This window comes from Hemitrygon akajei, chromosome 5 (genome assembly GCF_048418815.1).
Source record: "Hemitrygon akajei chromosome 5, sHemAka1.3, whole genome shotgun sequence".
NCBI lineage: Eukaryota > Metazoa > Chordata > Chondrichthyes > Myliobatiformes > Dasyatidae > Hemitrygon > Hemitrygon akajei.
The window spans coordinates 31,668,956-31,691,486 of NC_133128.1; the positions used below are offsets into that span (position 1 = coordinate 31,668,956).

Here is a 22,531-nt window from a genome sequence, read left to right on the forward strand (position 1 = left end):
TATTAAGATGGAATATAAAGGTAATCGAACCAATACAGGTGTGTCCCGCTTTCTGAACGTTCACTTTACGCAACTTTGCTTTTATGAAAGACTTATATTAGTACCTGTTTTCGCTAACCAAAAGAGGACGCCCGCTTTAAACTTGTGTTTACCCCGAGAAAGACTACCATGACAGTGAAGCCTTGCACGGGCAGATGTGTGCGCATGCATGTACGTGCTGATTTTTTTCTACAAATCAGTTTTTGGCTCAATCTTCCCAATTCTGGTAAGTGAAACTACACTGTACATACATTATTCCTACATTATATAGGCTGTGTATTTATCATATCATTCCCACTTTTACTATATGTTAGTGTTATGCTAGGTTTTATGTGTTGTTTGGTATGACTTGGTAGGTTATTTTTTGGGTCTGGGTTCGCTCAAAAATTTTTCCCATATAAATTAATGGTAATTGCTTCTTCACTTCATGCCATTTCAGCTTACGAACGGTATCATAGGAACGCTCTAACCTTTGGATAGCAGGGGAAACCTGTAATACTAAAGAGGATACTAAGTTTCTTCAGATATATAAAGTGTAAAAGAAAGGCAAGACTGCTAGAAAATGATGCTCAAGAGGTAGTTATAGGAGACAAGAAAATGACGGATGAACTGAGTAAGTATTTTGCATCAGTATTCATTGTGGAAGACATTAGCAGTATGCCAGAAGTTTGATGTGTTAGGGGTTAGAAGTGTGTGAAGTTGCCAATATTTGAGAGGTGGTGTTTGGGAAACTGAGAGATCTAAGGTCAGATAAAATCACCTGGACCAGATTGTGTACACCCCAGGGTTCTGAAAGAGGAGGCTGAAGTAATTGTGAAAACATCAGTAATGATCTTTCAAGAATCAGTTGATTCTGGCATGGTTCCAGAGAACAGGAAAATTACAAATGTCACTCCACTCTTCAAGAAGGGAGAGAGGCAGAAGAAAGGAAGTTATAGGCCAGTAAGTCCATAAGACCACAAGACATAGGAGCAGAATTAAGCCATTCAGCCTATAGAGTCTGCTCCAGCATTTCATCATGGCTGATCCTGGATCCTATTCAACCCCATATACCTGCCCTATTAGCATATTCCAATCATAAATCTGTCAACTTCCACTTTGAATATACCCATGGACTTGACCTCCACCACATTCTGTGGCAGAGCATTCAACAGATTCACCTATGTCTGGCTAAAAAAACTTCCTCCTTACCTCTGTTCTAAAATGTCGCCCCTTAATTTTGAGACACCACCCTCTAGTTCTGGATATCCCCACCAGAGGAAACATCCTCTCCACATCCACCTTATCCAGTCCTTTCAACACTCAATAGGTTTCAACTGGATCCCCACACATTCTTCTAAATCCCAATGAGCCCAGGCCCAAAGCTGCCAAACGCTGTGTTAACCCAGAATCATCCTCGTGAACCTCCTCTGGACTCTCTCCAATGACAATACATCCTTTCCAAGATAAGGGGCCCAAAACTGTTGACTATGCTCCAACTGTGGCCTACTAGTGTCTTGTAAAGCTTCAGCATTATCTCCTTGTTTTTATATTCTATTCCCCTTGAAAGAAATGCCAACATTGCATTTCCCTTCTTTAACCTTCTGCAAGTCTTGTAGCACCTCTGACGTTTGAATTTTCTCCCCATTTAGAAAATAGTCTGCGCTATTGTTCCTTTAACCAAAATGCATTGTCGTACATTTCCCAGCTCTGTATTCCATTTGCCACTTCTTTGCCCAGTCTTCCAATTTGTCCAAGTCCTGCTGCAGTCACATTGCTTCCTCAGCAATACCTACCCCTCCACCAGTCTTTGTATCATCTGCAAACTTTGCCACAAAGCCATCAATTCCACTTTCTAAATCACTGACAATGTGAAAAGTAGTCATCCCAATACTGACCACTGAGGAACACCACTAATCTGACCTCTGAGTGTGGGAAAATGTTGGAGTCTATTGTTAAGGACTTGGAGGCACCTGATAAAATAGGCCATAGTCAGGGTCTTAAGGAAAAATCTTGCCTGGCAAATCTGTTGGAATTCTTTCAAGAAATAGCAAGCAGGACAGACAAAGGAGAATCGATGGATGTTATGTACCTAACTTTCAGAAGACCTTTGACAAGCTGCCACACGAGGTTGCTTAACAAGTCAGAGCGCATAATATTACAAGAAAGATTCAAACATCAATAAGGCAGTGGCTGATTGGCAGGAGGCAAAGAGTGAGAATAAAGGAGTCTTCTCTGGTTGGCTGCAGGTATCTAGTAGTGTTCCACAGGAGTCTGTGTCTGGACTGTTTCTTTTAACATTATATGTCATGACTTGAATGACAGAATTGGTCTCTGTGGTGAAGTTTGTGGATAATACAAAGAAAGGTAGAGGGTCAGGTGGCTTTGAGCAAGTAGAGAGGCTACAGAAGGACTCAGATTAGGAAAATGGGCAAAGAAATGGCAGCTGGATTACAGTGTCAGGAAGTGTATGGTCATGCACTTTGGTAGAAGAAATAAGGGTTGACTATTTTCTAAATGGAGAGGAAATACAAAAATTTGAGGTACAAAGTGACGTGGGAATCCTTGTGCAGGCCAAGTCTGGTGAAGAAGGCAAATGCAATGTTAGCATTCATTTCGAGAGAACTAAAAGCAAGGATGTACTGCTGAAGCTTTATAAAGCACTGTTGAAGCCTTACTTAGAGCAATGTGAGCAGTTTTGGGCCCCTTATCTTAGGAAGAATGTGCTGAAACTGAAAAGGATTCAAAGGAGGTTCATGAAAATGATTCCAGGATTGAAAAGCTTGTCATATGAAGAGCATTTTGATGGCTCGGGGCCTGTATTCACTAGAATTCAGAAGAATGAGGGGTGTCCTCATTGAAACCTATCAAATGGTCAAAGGCCCTGGATGTAGAGAGGATGTTTCCTGGGGTTGGGGGGGGGGGGGGTAGAGGTAGGGGTCCAAGATCAGAGGACACAGCCTCAGAATAGAGGAGTTTTAAAGTGGAGATGAAGAGGAATTTCTTTAGCCAGAGAATGGTGAATCGACGCAATCCATTGCCGCAATCAGCTCTGTCATTGTGTATGTTTAAGGCAGAGGTTGATAGATTGATCAGGGCATGAAGGGATTAGGGGAGAGGGCAGGAGACTGGGACTGAGAAGAAAAATAGATTAGCCATAATCAAATGGCAGACCAGACTTGATGGGCCAAATGGCCCAATTCTGCTCCTATATCTGCTGGTCTTGTTACCTTTTCAGGCACTTTTTTTTTTAAAAAAAAGCCCCTTCTGAAATACACGGTTAATGACTCTACAACTCCTGTTCTCAATATTATTTGTTTTAGCACAGTTTGTCTCATTTTACACATCAGTCGTTTGTGTGTAATTTTTCATTGATTCTACAGTATTTCATTTTTCTACTGTGAATGCCTGCAAGAAAATGAATGGCAACATACACATACTTTGATAATAAATTTACTTTGAACTTAGGAGCAGTATATTCTGATGTGTCATAACCACTGAAGAATGAAAGGAATGGATTTCAGACAGGGTGTATGTCAGCCTTTAAGCTTCCTTCAAAAAAATGCTGAGAAACCTGTTGGAAAGATAGAGGTATTTTTATTACTATTAGAGGGAAATATTGTACAAGGGGCAACCAGGCATCCCAATGTGGCAGGACTAGGTATCTGAAAACAACTACTAATTGGTTGTTTTACCCCTCCCAATTCCCACAGCACTGCAAATTTCCACTCCTTCAGGTTTACATTTAAAATCTTAACAATTTAGCATGTGAAAACAATTTGGTCTGATTCTTTTGTAATTAGTTAAATGCGGCTTGTTATAAACCTGAAAACAACTTACTTAATGAAAATCAACCTCATCAATTCCGAGGAAAAACTCAGAATCCGACAGCACAGAAACAGGCCCTTCGGCCCATTTAGTTCATGCCAAACTATCATTTTGCCTTGTCTCATCACCTATACCCAGACCGTAGCCGCCCATACCCCTCCTATCTGAATAACTACCAAACTTCTCTTAAATGCTGAAATGAAATCTGCGTTTACCTCTGAGTGAAGTTTCCCCTCATGTTCGCCTTAATATGAGGGTACAGTTTTAAGGTGCTTGGAAGTAGGTACGGGGGGTGGGGTGAAGGTGGTGGAGGTGGATACAATAGGATCTTTTAAGAGACTCTCAGGTACACGGAGCTTAGAAAAATAGAGGGCTATGCGGTGGAGAAATTCTAGACAGTTCTAGAGTAGGTTACATGGTCGGCACAACATTGTGAGTCGAAGGGCCTGTAATGTGCTGTAGATTTCTATGTTTCTAAACTTTTCACCTTTCACTCTTAATCCATAACCTCTAGTTGTACTCTCACCCAACCTCAGTGGGGGGAGAAAACTGCTTGTATTTATCCTATATATACACCCCTCGATTTTGTATACATTTATCAAATCCCTCCTCATTCTCCTTAGCTTCAGGGAATAAAGTCCCAACTTTTTCAAACTTTCCCTGTAACTCAGGTCCTCAAATCCCAACAACATCCTTGTAAATTTTCTTAGCACTCTTTCAATCTTTTTTGATATCTTTCCTGTAGGTAGGTGACCAGAAATGTACACAATACTCCAGTTTGTGTCACAACTTCAATTACTTCTAAATCTTCTCTGCACCATTTGTCAGAAGTTGGCATACTTTACAAAGAACATTTCTTACAATTTGAGTTTTACCAGTGTTTTATGAAGATTTGCCATCATTTTTGTGATAATATACATGAGGCCTTTACTGATAAAGCCAAAGATGCAGCCCCTTATTCCTTGTCAACTATTCTAGTTCCATACATCACCTTAAATTGTGCTATTTATAGTGCCTCTCCACATTCTTCCTATAAAATGAATTGAGATTTCCCTGCGTTAAATTTCATGTGTCTGCCCATTATACTATCTGCTTTCAGAGTCTGCTGCTCCTTCCTTATTGTTTACTCTGCTGCACACATTCCAGTAGCATCTAGTGCAGTAATATACACTCAGAGACCACCTCCTGAACCTGAAGTGGCCACTGAGCACATGCTTGTCTTCTGCCGCTGTAGCCCACCCACTTCAAATTTTGACATGTTGTGTGCTCAGGGGTGCTCGAATGCACACCATTGTTTTAACACAATGTTATTTCAGCTACTGCTGCTGTCGAGTCACTTCGAAGCAGTTTGGCCAGTCTCCTGACTTCTCTCAGTAACAAGGCTAACCACCTCCCTCTAAGCCCCTCATCCTTCACTTTCCCCCCATGGTCTACGTTCCTCATCAGTCCTTGCTGCTCAGCCTCAGAATGAGCTCCATGGATTTATACAGATGAACAGAAATACTGCCAAGGCCTGCTTTACACCTCCTTCTAAAGGATTTTGTTTGGATTACTCTAGGTTAAACACTGACCCATCTCCTACAACCAGTGAATCTCCATTCACCCTTTACTTTGTCCCCCTCCTCCCCCCACTCCAAGCAGTATTTTGCCACGTGGTGCCCCAGATTACAAAGAAGGCACGACAGTGACCATATTTCATTAAGAGTTTGAGGGGACTTGGTATGTCACCAAAGACACTCGCAAATCTCCACAGATGCACCATGGAGAACATTCCAACTGGTTGCATCACCATCTGGTATGGAGGGGCCGCTGCACAGGATCGGAAAAAGTTACAGAAAGATGCAAACTCAGTCAGCTCCATCAAGGGCACTAGCCTCCCCAGCATCGAGGACACCTTCAAAAGGCAATGGTTCAAAAAAGATCATCATTAAGGACCCCCATCACCCAGGTCAGGGCCTCTTCTCATTGCTGCCATCAAAGGGGGGGATGCAGGAGCCTGAAGACACATATATATAGTAATTTAGTTTTTTTGTATTACAACACTGCTGCCACAAAACATTTTTCATTACATTTACCAAGGATATTACACCTGATTCTGAGAGTATTCCACTTGGTTGCCTTTACTGTCAATGTTCACCAGGTAGAAAGAGAAAAATTGGGCTGAGTAACAAATTTCTCCAAAATCGTCTTAAATCCAACCAGTATAACATTTCAATCTCTTTTTCATTCTGAACAAAGGACTGGGTTTAATTTGAAATTACTGGCCTGAAGAAATAAATATAGTTTTCTGTAGAAATGATATACAGTGCATCGTACATTTAATATTAGAGTAAATATATAGATTAGGCATTCTTGTTTAAATAATTCATTATATACATAAATATGGAAATTGCATACGTCACGCTACCACGTGATACGAGCATGCCTCGCTTAAAATCGATGTAGGACACCGATTTTGTACTCCTGCATCTTCCCTTGAAGTTTAGTGTTTTAAACTTAAAGCACGAGTGATTTCCAGTTAATAGGGTTATCTGTTAATCAGGGCAGCCGCTTATCTGGGTCAACTCTTAGAGAACAAAAACTAATGAAGAAAGTAGCTGAAATTTCCTAGTTTATTTGGGAGGCTGCATCACTGGGGCAGGAGACTGTTGCCAAATGGTTTCTAACTAGAATCAGTTAAGCGGCCATTAGACTCTACACCATGCTTAGAGCAAAGAGTTTTTAAAATAGCTTCAGCTGCATGTGTTTGTGTTAAAAAAAAGAATTTTTGTCACTGATAATTGGTAAGAAATAAGCAGTAAGACAGTTCAGAATTGTTCTGCTCACTGTGGTTTCAAGGCTTTGGGCTTGGAGATGCAAGAAATGGCTGGGAGGGAAAAACGAAGCAATTCACTACTTCAAATTCTTCATAGTTCCTAAGTTGTTGAAGGTATCAACAATCACCTTGAATATTACAAAGAAAATAAAAATTCGGAAGATGCAAATGTCAACAGCATTATATGAAGGGAATATATTATCTGCATTAGGTTTCTTCACTGATTTTGTTCATTTACAGTCATAAGCAGAGGAATTCTTGTACAAGTATTGAGAACTAACAATTTTACTTCACTGTAGTAGTATTGGATGTAATGTCGAGACTTCATAAAGTACTGGTGAGGCATCACTTAAAGTATTATGAACAATTTTGGGCCCTTCATCTTAGAAAGGATGTACTGAATCTGGAGAGGGTTCAAGAGAGGTTTAAAAAGAATGATTCCAGGATTTAAATGCTTGTCATATGAAGAGCATTTGATGGCTCTGGGCCTGTATTTCCTGGAATTCAGAAGAATGAGGGGTGACCTCATTGAAACCTATCGAATGGTGGAAGGCCTGGATAGAGTGGAGGTGGAAAGGATGTTTCCTATGGTGGAACAGTCTAAGACCAGAGGACGCTGACTCAGAATAGAGGGGTATCTTTTTAAAAACGGAGATGAAGAGGAAAGTCTTTAGCCAAAGGACGGTGAATCTGTGGAATTCATTGCCACAGACAGCTGTGGAGGCCAAGTCGATATATATACACATTTAAAGCAGAAGTTGATAGATTCTTGATTGGTCAGGGCATTAAATCCAACCAGTATAACATTTGGAAAAGGCAGGACATAGGGGCTGACCGGAAATTTGCATCAGCCATGATGCAATAGCAGAGCAGACTCAATGGGCCAAATAGCCTAATTTGCTCATGTGTCTTATAGTCTTGTTAGTGTTTAATTTGTTCAGTATTTTATTTACAAACCCCATTTCCAGAAAAGTTGGGATATTTTCCAAAATGCATTAAAAACAAAAATCTGTGACATGTTAATTCACGTGAACCGTTATTTAACTGACAAAAGTACAAAGAAAAGATTTTCAATAGTTTTACTGACCAACTTAATTGTATGTTGTAAATATACACAAATTTAGAATTTGATGGCTGCAACACACTCAACAAAAGTTGGGACAGAGTTAAAATAAGATTGAAAAGTGCACAGAATATTCAAGTAACACCGGTTTGGAAGACTCCACATTAAGCAGGCTAATTGGTAGCAGGTGAGGTATCATGACTAGATATAAAAGTTGCGTCCATCAAAGGCTTAGCCTTTGCAAGCAAGGATGGGTCGTGGCTCACCCCTTTGTGCCAAAATTTGTGAGAGAATTGTTAGTCAGTTCAAAAGGAACATTTCCCAATGCAAGATTGCAGAGAATTTAGGTCTTTCAACATCTACAGTACATAATATTGTGAAAAGATTCAGAGGCATCTCAGTGTGTAAAGGGCAAGGTCAGAAACCACTGTTAAATGCGCATGATCTTCGAGCCCTCAGGTGGCACTGCTTAAGAAACCATCATGCTACTGTGACAATTATAGCCACCTGGGCTCGGGAGTACTTCAGAAAACCATTGTCACTTAATATAGTCCGTCACTGCCTCCAGAAATGCAACTTGAAACTGTATTACGCAAGGAGGAAGCCATACATCAACTCTATGCAGAAACGCCGGTGAGTTCTCTGGGCCCGAGCTCATCTCAGATGGACCGAAAGACTATGGAACCGTGTGCTGTGGTCAAATGAGTCCACATTTCAGCTAGTTTTCAGAAAAAACGGGTGTCGAGTTCTCAGTGCCAAAGATGAAAACGACCATCCTGATTGTTATCAGCGAAAGGTGCAAAAGCCAGCATCTGTGATGGTATGGGGGTGCATCAGTGCCCACGGCATGGGTGAGTTGCATGTATGTGAAGGTACCATTGACTCTGAGGCGTATATTAGGATTTTAGAGAGATATATGTTGCCATCAAGGCGACGTCTCTTCCCGGGACGTCCATGCTTATTTCAGCAGGACAATGCCAGACCACATTCTGCACGGGCTACAACAGCGTGGCTTTGTAGACACAGAGTGCGTGTGCTTGACTGGCCTGCTGCCAGTCCAGATCTATCTCCTATTGAAAATGGATGGCGCATCATGAAGAGGAGAATCAGACAACGGAGACCACGGACTGTTGAGCAGCTGAAGTCTTATATCAAGCAAGAATGGACAAAATTTCCAATTGCAAATCTACTACAATTAGTATCCTCAGTTCCAAAACGATTAAAAAGTGTTATTAAAAGGAAAGGTGATGTAACACAATGGTAAACATGCCTCTGTCCCAACTTTTGTTGAGTGTGTTGCAGCCATCAAATTCTAAATTTGTGTATATTTACAAAATACAATTAAGTTGGTCAGTAAAACTATTGAAAATCTTTTCTTTGTACTTTTGTCAGTTAAATAACGGTTCACGTGAATTAACATGTCACAGATTTTTGTTTTTATTGCATTTTGGAAAATATCCCAACTTTTCTGGAAATGGGGTTTGTAAATATACAACTTGTTATTCAGCTTTTTTAAAAATATAACATTTTAACTATTTCCATGAAACTTCAGCTAATTGGGGCAGCCACTAAATTTGGCCAAAATACACTGGTCCCAATTAACTGGAATCCAGTGCATCTCCTTATTCCCAAAGCAGCCCATGGGTGTGACATCTTTACAGAATGCTTAGCTGTTGTATACCAAAACAAAGCAAAAATCTCAGCCAAGACTTTGACCAGGCTGCCACCTGAAGTCCCCTCTGTATGTCTTTCATCCAAGGTTAGCTTAGAAGCAAAAAATTAAGAGATTCCAATTTTACTCAGTGAGAGCACAAAAAAAATGCAGTGTTTGCAATATGCAGTGTAACTTGCTGAGTAACAAGTACTGGCTAACATTAGGATATGCATTACAGTCAAGTTTCATAGGAAAACAGATGAGAGATGAGGCCCTTTGTCTTTGCAAATTAAAGTTATGTTGTTTTCTTTCTTTCCCAGACCGAACTGTTTCTGTTTCTACAGATGCTGCCTGACCTGCTGAACGTTTCCAACATTTTCTTTCCAGACAGCAGTCCAGGAAACTCTCTGAACTATTTCTAACACATTAGCACCCTTCCTTACACAAAAATATCAGTTGGCAGTATTCCAGATTTGCTCTCACATCATACAGGCACAACTTTCCTACTTATGTTCAAGTCCCCTGGCAATAGACAACAGCATTGCTAGTTTGCCTAATCATCTGCTGTATTTGCTTACCAGCTTTCTGGCAATCATGCACAAGGGTAACCATATCCCTCTGCAACTAGGTCTTTGTGATCCCTCATAGTTGTGACATAAACATCAGCCTAATCTCAAATACTCTGCTCTAGTGGATAGTATAGGTTGCAATGTTATTGGCAGTGTTGTGAACACACTGCAAATGCCTGCATCTGACCTTCCGATGGAGAAAATGTCAATAGTACTGCAACATTGGTGCACTTCTAGCAGGAAAGTGAGTCCAGAGGTTGTGGGAACAGTTCAGTGACAGAGCAAGTGAAATTATTCCCTATGGTTCAAGAGCCAGGTAATTGGTCATGGAGCCAGTGAACAATGCAGGAAAAGGTAATGTTCACAAAACTACTACTCCTACCACTTCTTTCAAACACGATTTTACAAGCAGGCTCTGCATGATTAACTTGGGACTTGCATTTCGGTAGTTTGTTTTTGGGCCAATTGAGTGATATGGCGCTTTGCCGTCTCCAAGGGAGTTCAGCGAGGTTTAGAGTAGAATGCACAGCCTGGAATCCTGGGGACAGGGCACTATCCTGTGACCGGCTCCATTATTCCTCTGCGATTGAGTCATCGAGCATGGTTGAAGCTGATAAGGAAGAGAGCAGAGGATGGGCATCTGCCTGAGTTTGACCGATCTTCCTCTCCTTCTGTCAGAGGAAAGGCGGGAATCTAGGGATCCGTGTTGCCAGGACTGATCAGCAAGGCTGTGGGCTCATTTTGGGGGGCTTTGACATTCACGTTGCACGTGGTCCTGGATTCTGGTTGCTGTTTTTGAGCAGTTTGACTGGGGCAATCGGTGAGGATTGGGACGCTTTAGCAAAGAATTGGTCAGCAGCTCAGCTCAGCACTGGACTGAACTGAACAGAATATTGGTATTTGATATTCTATGGGTTGTTCGCTCACATTTTACCGTTCACACAATTTGGTTTTTTTTTTGCACGTTGGGTATTTGATGTTTTTTTGAACAGGTTCCATGGAGTTTCTTTGTTTTGTGACTGCCCACGGGAGGACAAATCTCAGATGTACTCTGGATACATATTTTGATAATAAATGTACAGTTAATCTTTGAATTACTGGACAGGAATCAGTGCCAAACATTACATTTGTCAACAGCTATTTAAATAATTGCATTCTCAGAACGATTAACCGTTAAGGATGCCATAATAATGCCATTATTCTGTTCATGAGCTCACTGTTGCATACCAGGAAAGTTCGAACAAAATTATCACACGTACAAAAATAAATAAATAAATAGATAGATAAATAAATAAATAAATAAAGAGAACATGGATGAAGAGTCCTTGAAAGTGAGTCCATAGGTCATAGAAACAGTTCAACGATGGGGCAAGTGAAGCTGGGTGAAGTTATCCCTTCTGGTTCAACAGCCTGATGGTTGAGGGGCAATAACTTTTCCTGAACCTAGTGGTGAGAGTCCTGAGGCTCCTGATCTTCCTGCTGGCAACAGTGAGAAAAGTTTTGTATTCTCAACAAAGTTATTGAAAAATTGCAGTTCTAGACTTTTTTTAAAATAAAAATAATAAAATTCAGAAAAATTCTAATAAGGTCTTATTTAGTCTTCTAATTTTTGTCATTTCTTTCAGCAAAATCCTTAATGATGTTGAAAAGCGGTCAAAACTAGGTAAGAAGAGTCTTCTCAGGACCAATGAGATCATCAGTAGTCTACTTTAATGCTGGCAAAAGGAATTTCGCCACAGCAAGATACTACACTCCAACCTTGAAGTTTAGTGCACACCAACTGGCTGTCATATCTGTATGCAGTTGGTTCTTCAATGCATCTTAAAAATTGTAAATCAGTAAATTGGTTTATCATCACACGTAATGAACATCTTTGATCTGCATGCCATGGAAAATCAATAAAAGTATGCAGTTACAGGGAAGTGCAGTGCAGGCTGACAAGAAGGTGCAAGACCATAACGAGAGACTGTGTGGTCAACAGTTGACCATACATCCAACAGCAGGATGGAAGTTGTCCTTGAGCCTGGTTGTATGTGGTTTCAGGCTCTGATGGGAGGACCGAGAAGAGAGAACGTCCAGAGTGGGTTTGATTATGTTTACTGCTTTACTGAGATAGGAGGGGTATTGAAACAATGAAAAAACAGTGTAAATGTCTCTCTTTTTTAGTTTAATAAAAAATATATTGCTTTCTGATTATTGCGCATCTTTGTTGTGTTATTGCCTGGACTTGAATACCACTGGACAGTGCGCAATGTGAGTGATTGTCTTGGACATTTTTATTGTGATCACAAGACCCTGTTGGTCCCTGGTGGCGTAGAATACTCCAAGTCCAGTTCACCAACTCATTGGCGAGACCAGGTATGGGGGAGCTGTATTGCCTTAGTAATGGCACTGAGTCACCTTTTGCAGTCGCCCAGGGGACGACGCTCTGAGGCAGTGTGAAAGAGAGCAAGGACCTTCGTGTGTGCGCTGAAACCTGTACTGGGTTAGGGGCTAGCACCTCCCGTCAGTGCTGCCCTCTAGTGCTCGCTCAGTGGAAGAACAAGCTGGACCAAGACAATCTACAGTCATGCCACTCAGGGACTGAGGCCATGTTGCATTTTTTTTTCCTTTGCAACTCTTTTTCTGAAATCGTAATACTCTGTGCTGTGGCCCCAGAGGAAAGCTGTTTCGTTTGGCTATATTCATACATGGTTGAACAATAATTAGACTTGAACTTAGAAAAGGTTCCTGCTCTTGATTATTACTCCGTGATTCGTGTTGCTAGTTAACTGTGCATCCTTAATGGTGATGCTATCCCAAAGAAAACATCAATACTCTAAATAGCTTTAAAGATCACACTTTCCTTCAGGATCCTCCCCAGGGTTTCAATGGCCAGAGTACTCTATATTGCTGTGTTGAAGGACAGTTGCACTATCTGAGATGTTTAACAGGCAATTGAACAGAAAATATTTCATTGCAATATTTAAAGAAAGATCATTCTTACAAATTCCTTGCTGAGGCACAAAATGGATGAGGGGCATCAGCACAAATAACTTAGAAACTCTACAAGGGAAACAAGCAAAAATATTGGATTGGCCACAGAAACAACTCACTCACCTGTCCAATCCAACATTTGCTCCACCCATGGCTGAGTCTGCAAACCCACAAAGACCTAATCAGCCAATTCAGGGCCAAAAAACACTTCAGCGGACAATAATGAAGACACTCAATAATACATTGGCTGTTAAGACTGTGGAAGTTGTGCTCCAGTTACTTTTTCACAACATGATTAATGATACTTAGCAAAAGCCTGAAGGGCATCAGAGTCCGTGAAACCCACCCTTATTAGCAGTCGCACGACACGAGAGCTGCTGTGGCACAGGAGCAGCAAAGTAGGTTAGAAAATTAGAAATCAAGCTAATGTGATGACTTGGTTTGGATTACTACCAATAAAGAGCCTGAGGAAACCCGTTTCTCTACAGATTCAAATATTTCCACATCTTTTGTGGTGAATGAGATGAGCTCTTTGTTCTTTGTTACAAACACTGTCACTAACTGCGCTGTGCCAGCGTTGATGAGGATATCAGTATTCACAGGTGCTGCCCGGAATTCCAGAGAGATTGAATTAGGCTGTGCAAACAAACCATGTCATCCAACTGGAACAAAATACAATCTTGACTGAAAATGCAATTTACGCCTCCCTGTGACCAGGTGGGCCCCACGTGCCCAACTTGCTTCACACATCCTACACAATTGTGGATTGGTGGAATCAGAACCAGATTTATCATCAGGGATATGTCATGATGCTTGTTGTTTTGCGACAGCAGCAGCATAGTGAAAGCCATAAAAATCGCTCCGTTACAAATATGAATAAATAATGCAAAGGATCAATAGATAGATAGATAGATACTTTATTCATCCCCATGGGGAAATTCAACTTTTTTTCCAATGTCCCATACACTTGTTGTAGCAAAACTAATTACATACAATACTTAACTCAGTAAAAAAATATGATATGCATCTAAATCACTATCTCAAAAAGCATTAATAATAGCTTTTAAAAAGTTCTTAAGTCCTGGCGGTTGAATTGTAAAGCCTAATGGCATTGGGGAGTATTGACCTCTTCATCCTGTCTGAGGAGCATTGCATCGATAGTAACCTGTCGCTGAAACTGCTTCTCTGTCTCTGGATGGTGCTATGTAGAGGATGTTCAGAGTTATCCATAATTGACCGTAGCCTACTCAGCGCCGATAAGGACCTCTTCATTGACCATTCAGAAACTCAATGGCGGATGGGAAGAAACTGTTCTTAAAACATTGTGTGTGGGTCTTCAGGCTCCTGTACTTCCTCCCTGAAGGCAAAGGGGACATATCCCAGATGCCGAGGGCATTTAATGATCGATGCCACCTTCAAAGGATGCTGCTCTAGAAGATCTCCAGAGTGTGGCACAGTAGCATAGCAGTTAGCACAATGCTTTACAGTACAGGCGACCCAGATTCAATTCCCGCTGCTGCCTGTAAGGAGTTTGTACGTTCTCCCCGTGACCATGCGAGTTTCCTCTGGGTGCTCCGGTTTCCAACCACAGTCCAAAGCTGTACCAATTGGCAGGTTACTTGGTCATTGTAAATTGTCCCATGATTAGGTTAGGGATGGGCAGCATAGCTTGAAGGATCAGAAGAGCCTGTTCATTGCTGCATCTTAATAATAATGATGGAACTTGCTGGGTCTGCAATCCTCCGCAGCCTCTTGCAATCCTGTGTTATGGAAGTTCCAGACCGGGCCGAATACTCTCCACCATACATCTGTAGAAACTTGCTAGAGTCTTTGGTAACATACTGAATCTTCTCAAACTCCAAATAAAGTAGAGCTGCCTGTGTGCCATCTTTGCGGTTGTATCAACATGTTGGCCGAAGACATATCTACCCTCAGGTATTGACACCCGGGAACGTGAAGCTGCTCACCTTTTTCCACTGCTGATCCTTCAGTGCGGACTGGTGCGTGCTCTCATTGAGTGTGAGGTTGTTGTTATGACATCACTGAATCACTCCTCTACGCCTCCTTGTCACCGTAGCCAATTTAATTGGACACTGAAATTTGTTCCTAGTGTGCAGCTGAATGGTACAATTCGGTGAGGGTTGATTGGAATGTAGGGAAAATGAAATAGGTTAGTGTAAAAATGAGTGGTTAATGTTACACGTGGACTTGATGGACTGATAAGCCTGTTTCACTATTTTGTGATACACAAGCTTCCACAGTCCCACAGGCACTGAATCTCAAAATGTTCTTTAAGTTGGTATTAAGTGTGAGAAACGGAAGCCCCTTGAGCCTGGTCCACAATTCAATGAGAATGTGGCTGATGTGTGACCATACCTCCCCACTCCAACCAACTCTATACCTATGCCTTTAAACAATCCCTCTTAAATTTGTCAAATCATGTGATTGCACAACAAAAGTCCTACAAAAGGAATGGGGGTGAAAAGGAGGAAATAATGGAATAATCATTTACAGATCTTATCAATAAAGTTTGGCAAAACGTCATATTTACCAAGATCCTTTATTTTGTATTCAAATGTTAACACAATGGCTGAACAAAGCTGAGGCGATAGTTGAAAACTAAATCTGTGGTCAATATGTTGTTTTAAATACAGTAAAAAAACATTAACAAATAGTTCCTGTTTTTACCTGTCATACAAAGGCCTCTTTCAAACAATGGAAGGGAAGTAATCAAATTTGATTTTGATAATGTTTTCACATGGAAACTCAGAAGGTACTATCAAACCTCATGTGAAAATTTTAGACCACAAAACATAGGAGCAGGATTAAGCCATTCGGCCCATCAAGTCTGCTCTGCCATTCCATCACGGCTGATTTATTATCTCTCTCTAGTTTAAGTTTAACCGTCATTCAACCATACACGTGTATGCAGACAAATAAAACCGCGTTCCTCTGGGGCCAAGGTGCAAGCGCAGTATCAACAGTCACACTCAGCACATACAGTCACAATAGCAGAAATACAGTCACAAAAAAACATTCTCCCACCTTCTCCCTGTAACCTTTGGTACTCTGACTAATCAAGAACCTATCAACCTTCATTTCAAATATATCCAATGACTTGACTTCCCTCTATTGGAAACATCCTCCCTACATCCAATCTATCCAGACCTTTAATATTCAGTAGCTTCAATGAGATCCCCTCTCATACTTCTAACTGCAGTAAGTACAAGTCCAGGCTATCAAAAGCTCGCCATACATTAATCCTTTCATTCCTGGAATCATTGTCACGAAACTCCCCTGGATCCTCTCCAATGCCAGCATTATCTTTTCTCAGATAAGGGGCCCAAAACTGCTGCCAATATTCTAAGTGCAGCCTTATAAAACCTCAGCATTGCACCCTTGCTCTTACATTCTAGTTCACTCAAAGCAAATGGTAACAGGACTACAACACAACATGATACTTCCTGGTTACTAACATTTGGAACTATCAACTCAAGTTTCTCTAGGTGAGATGGCAGGGTGGAGAATAAACCTGATTATTGCTTTATTTTCTTACCCTGTTCATCTAAAACAAAAGAATCAATTTCTTTACGATGCATGGTTCCCTGAACACCTGGATCTTGCTTAGGCGCACATTAATTCAGTTGTCAATCATGCTAATACTCAGAGCAGCATTCAATTAACAATGGGAGAAATGAAAAATAAAGTGGGACATAGTTGTTGATGTGCAAACAGCCTCCTGTGACATAAAGATTCCATGTTTCTCTATAAAGGACATTTTAGACTTCTCAGCAATTGAATGAGATCATGGCTGATCACCTTGACCGTTTTCTTGCCTATCACTGAGATTCACCATACTTGGAGAAACCCAGATCTTTAAATATATTGAATGATCCACTAGTTGAGTCTGTAACCTCATTCCCTTCAATATTTACAATTCTTGCACCTTGAGGATGTCCAAACTCAAATCACTACACCGTTACAGGCCTCCATGTTGAGCTTTTAATTCTCTCCTCTCCTTACCTCCCCTTTCTCTTTCAAAATTACTCTGACTTATTGACAATGCTTTTCGCCATCTACTCCAGTAACACCCGGCACAGACTTGTTAAAATCCATGAAACACCTGTGACATCCTTTAAAATTAAAATATGCTAAATACCAATTGTGTTCTTGTCGCGCTCTCACTTCAAGCTTAAAGATATCAAGGATGCGTAGAACTGCAACATATTTTCTTTCCTTAACCTAGGGATAATTAACATAGAAATCACTTCAGTTATCACTCCTATCAGTATCCCAGCTGAATGGCCCATCTACTTTTCTGGTCTACCTTGTGTCAGGTCCCCTGAAACAGGATGGCAAACACTCCAGACTGCTTCATTAGTTGTAACTAAGAACAGCCAGTACTTTACAGATCAGCAGTGGCCTCCAGAATATAGCAGTGTGCATGGCTCAGTCCTGCTCTTGTAGACTTTATTTCATGCAGGAGCTTTGATAATGAGTGCCAATATAGCTTTCAAACTGAGCATCATTCTGCAATGTCCTTCAGCTCAACAACCTTCCAAGGTAGCTCCAATTCTGCTGTCTTGCATATTCCCAAACTTAAATAGATCTTGTCCTTGCTTGTATGACAGATATGTTTCATTTAAAGAGCAATGACAGTTAGAAGCTGCACAAAGGCATGACACTCATTTGCTGTCCATTACGTTAATAAATCATACATTTTATTTTTGAAAGATTGGCTTTACTTGTACCATCTACATCAAAACAATGAAATTTAGTCATTTGCATCAATGGCCGACATAACATATGCACAACTGACCCTAAACCATTCGTCTTGGAATGTGGGCGGAAATCAGAGCCCTTAGAGGAAACGTACACAGTCACAGGGAGAACATATAAACTCTTTGCAGACAGGAGCTGAAACTGAACCCCAGACTTACAGCTGGGAATGCACTGTCACCTAACTGCCATGCTACCGGGCCATCCTGTGGTGATACCATTGATACAAAATATTTTAAAATTAAATCCTTTTTTGAACTGGTAAAACATACTTATACTTCCAGCTTTTTAAACTCAAATACACCTACTCGACATGCCTTTTAGAACAATTGTGACAATTCTGAGGAGCGTGTGCCCGGGTGTCAACATCTGAGGATCCGTCCTGGGTCCAACATACTGATACCATCACAAAGAAAGCATGACAGAGACTATATTTCATTGGGAGTTTGAGGAGACTTGGTTATGTCACCAAAGACACTTGCAAATTCCTGCAGATGTACCGTGGAGAGCATTCTAACTGGTTGCATCACCGTCTGGTACGGAGGGGCCACTGCACAGCATCGGGAAAAGCTGCAGAAAGTTGTAAACCCAAGTCATGGGCACTGGCCTCCCCAGCATCTTGATGCCTCAAAAAGGGGGCACCCCATCACCCAGGACATGTCCTCTTCTCATTGCTACCATCAACGTGGTAAGCATTTCAGGAATAGCTTCTTCTCCTTTGCCATCAGATATCGGAACAGACAATTAATCCATGTACACTACCTCACCTCTTTTTGCTCTCTTTCTGCACCACTTATCTAATTTATTATATATTACTTATCATAATTGATAGATTTATTATGCATTGCACTGCTGCCCCAGAATAACAAATTTCACAACAGATGCCAGTGATATCAAATCTGATGATTCTGATTGATAGAGATGTGACACTGTGAAAGCTGACACTACACAATTCGATATTCTACAACAATGCACCCAAATTACTTAAAACTGAAGTAATATGATAGCTTTCTCTAGATGGTGCTACTAGAGAGCTTCAATGTGTTGCATTTTGGACAGTAAGACATAGGGGCAGAATTAGGCTATTCGGCCCATTGAGTCTGTTCTGCCACTCCATCACGGCTGGTTTATTATCCTTCTCAATCCCATCCTCCTGCTTTCTCCCTGTAACCTTTGATGTCCTTTAATCAAGGACCTATAAACCTCTAGTTTAATACACCCAATGGTTTAGCCTCCACAGCTGTATGTGGCAGTGAATTCCACAGATTCCCCACTCCTGACTAAAGAAATTCCTCCTCAACTCTGTTCTAAGAGACATCCTTCTATTCTGAGGCTGTACCCTGTGGCCCTGGGCTCCCACATGAAAAGCAGCATCCTCTGCATGTCCACTCCATCTTGGCCTTTCAATATTCAATTGGTTTCAATGAGATCCCGCTTATTCTTCTCAACAGGTTAGTGTCCTGGAGGAGGCTGTAGAACAAAGACACCAAAAGGTTACAGGTACATTGATACTGTAAATCAGCAACACAGGTAGTGTGAAGCTGGCACAGGAGATGGGGAACCATGTTGCAATTTTACAAGTCAACAGTGAGACTACATTTGGCATATTCTGAGCAGTTCTGTTCGCCCAGCTATAGGACAGGTGCCATTAAACTAGCAAGAGCACAGAAAAGAGGCACAGGATGTTACCAGCATTGGAGGGCTGGAGTTATTAGGAGAGGTTGGACAGGCTGACATATCGGAGGCTGAGGGGTGAGGTTATAGAAACCTATGACATCATAAGGAATGGAGCTAAGTATTTTCTTCGAGGAGAGTCTACAACTAGAGAACAGATTTAAAAGAAAGGGAAAGATTTAAAAGGGATCTGAGGGGAATCTTTTTCCAAACTAATTCCACACTAAAGGTAGTCAAATAAACATCCCATCATCAAATTTGCAACTTTTGTTATAGTGCTGAACTTTCACTGACCTATCAAGAGTTAAGACTTGAAAAGATTGATGAATGCATTTTGAAATAAATTTCAGAAACTACTGAACTCCAACAGGATCCACAACTTCCTTATTGGAGTCCACGGTCAAAGTGGATAGGTAATAACATCTCCTACATTCTCACTATCAACAAAGGCATACCTCGGGGAGGAGTACTTAGACCAATGCTCTATTCTCAGCTCAAACAACAACTATAATCCGGAGTGATACCACTGTTGTTGGGAGAATGGCAGATGACAATAAAGAGGCTTATACGGCCAAGATGGATAGGCTGGTTGAGTGGTGTCACAGCAACAACCTCGCACTTGGTGTCAGCAAGACCGAGGAATTGTTTGTGAACTCCAGGAAAGGGAAGTCGGGAGGACATGCACCAGCCCTCATTGAGGGGCCAGTAATGGAGAGGGTGAGCAGCTTTGTGTTTCTGGGTGCCAACATCCCAGTACCAATTCTGGACCCAACACATGGATGCAATTACAAAGAAAGCACGCCAGCGGCTCTTCATTAGGAGCATGGTATGTCACCAAAAACTTTGAAATTTCTATAGATGCATGGTAGAGAACATTCTGACTTTGGCATCACAGCCTGACGTGGAGACTCCAATGCACAGGACCACGAGGCTACAGAGTACTATAGATTCAACCAGCTCCATCAGGGCCGCAATCCACCATCGAGGACGTCTTTAAGGGTGGCGCCTCAAGGCGGCGAAATCCATCAATAAGGACCCTTACAATCTGGCACATGCCATCTCCTCGTTACTGCTATTGGAGAGGGAGTCCGGTAACCTAAAGACACTTTCTCAGTTTTTTTAGGAACAGCTTCTTCACCCTCCATCGGATTTCCGAACAGTCAATGAACCTATGAACACTATCTCGTTGTTCCCTTTCTGCACTGTTTGTTTATATATAGATTATGTCTTTTCGCTCTGCTTCTGCCTCAAAGCAACACATTTCATGACATACATTAGTAATGAAAAAACCTGATTAGGTTCTTAAAAACACTAACTCGAAATATCGCTCTGTTGGGGCTGTCTGCCCAACAGTTTCTGTTAAATGGCCAACCCTAGTACATTCTTTAGTACAAACGTTCTGGTGTAGGAAAAGCTGTAACGACTAACAGACCAACTATGTGCCGGGACATTCTTTTACCGCACTGAAAATGAGGTTACAGAAAGGACAGTGTCTAAACTGACTCGTTTTCTTTGCAGTTGACCTGGAGACAAACAAATGTCATCGGTATCACCCGATGGTGTGTTTTAATGAAAAATCTTACTGGGAAAATGTCATTATTTTCAACTACTCTGCGACCCATTTTTGCAACTAAGATTAAAACTATTTTTTTCACGTAAAGAGTAGACTGTTCTGGTCCAACAGCACCGCAGAAATTTCTACAACTATTTCACTATGTAAAGTGAGCAGCTGAATGTTCCTTTATAACACAGCAGATTAATATTTATCCTGTCACGTATCAGCGGCTAGCATTTAATCTGAGTCACTGATACTTCATATTTAGACAATGAGTTAAATAAAAAGTATCCTTTAACAGTATTTACATCCCAGTTATTTTTGCTAAGCAATACGCTGGAAAAGTAGCAAAACATACAAAGAAATAAGTAGCAACTTTTCAGCTTTTCGGAGCCTTGCCGATTTAAAATATTAATTGACTTGCCCGAAAGTGCTTTAAAGATGCGCCATACACTCGTCCTCAGTTAAGTCTGTCTCCAGAAGTCCTGAATAATATTTTTATCACTTCTGTTTATTTCAAAGCAACACAGGTTTCAAAACTCCACCAGAATACAACTAATCGGCACAGACCTCGAACTGTGATGTATTGAACCGCCCGGAGAACGCCGCTCCACCTACACAAGCCGCTGATTGGGTAGAATTTGGTCCCCGCTAGTTAATATCTGCCTCGGAATGGACGGCTGGACTGTCAATCTATGTAAGACGTTTCGCAACGTGCTTACGCAGCGCCACCTCCCAAACAAAGGGTGTAACTGCGGGAACAGGGAAGACGAAGGTCGATGTGGCAACAAGTTCCCTGTGAGTTTTCCCACTACCTCAAGTTCTTATTATATATTGCTCATTTCAGATTACTTGTAGACAGATTACAATTTCAGCTAGATAATACATTTATTATTTTTGATTGATTTCTTTAAATCAACAAGAAATCCATATATTTTGATTCTTTCGCATGCCACTCTCTGTAACTAACAATTAATTTTGCAATCCATTCTTGTTTCCCCTTGTACTTCCCCAATGCACTGTTACATTGAAAAGATGTGTATAGATAGCTTACAAAATAAAGTTTTTCACTGTACCTCAATATATGTAACAATAGTAAGCCAATTTACCAACTTACTTTGAATTTCAATCATAAATTTCCTATAACTATAATGGAAATAATTATGTAATGGTGGAATATTAACTTCATCAATAATAAAAGCATACCACAACATATTTTCTGAGCAGAACAGTATTCTGACTTCATTGGTAATTGTATCTGCTCACATTTCGGCCTGACTGAGATTGAGCAGGCAAAGGTTTCATAGACAAGTCAGTCAGCAGGAAATGCAGCAACTCCACTACACTGAGAGAATAAAATAATTTAAACATACAGTCCGTGGCGAAGCTCAGACTTGCTGAGCTGACGCAGTTTGTACCTGAGTTTTCAACTTAGCAGTGTACCAAAAAAGACCCAATTCATGTGAGTTGTGCTGAACTAAACTGAAAAGATAGGTAGATAAAGTGATCTGGTTGTTTACCCTTTGTTTGAATTAGTATTGATGTTATAATTAATTTGTATTCACTAAAAATGTTTATATTTTTAAATTATTTGTTTGTT

At 40.9% G+C, this 22,531-nt stretch overlaps 1 protein-coding gene across 1 annotated transcript in view; it reads right to left on the reverse strand.

Moving 5' to 3' along the window:
• The window catches only part of tmem45a (transmembrane protein 45a), a 75,610-nt gene extending 54,084 nt beyond the window's left edge, over positions 1-21,526 (reverse strand). The window contains exon 1 of the mRNA XM_073045134.1: positions 21,356-21,526. The gene's annotated coding sequence lies outside the window, so the exon portion shown is untranslated. The remainder of the gene's footprint in view (positions 1-21,355) is intronic.
• Positions 21,527-22,531: the final 1,005 nt, after the last annotated feature.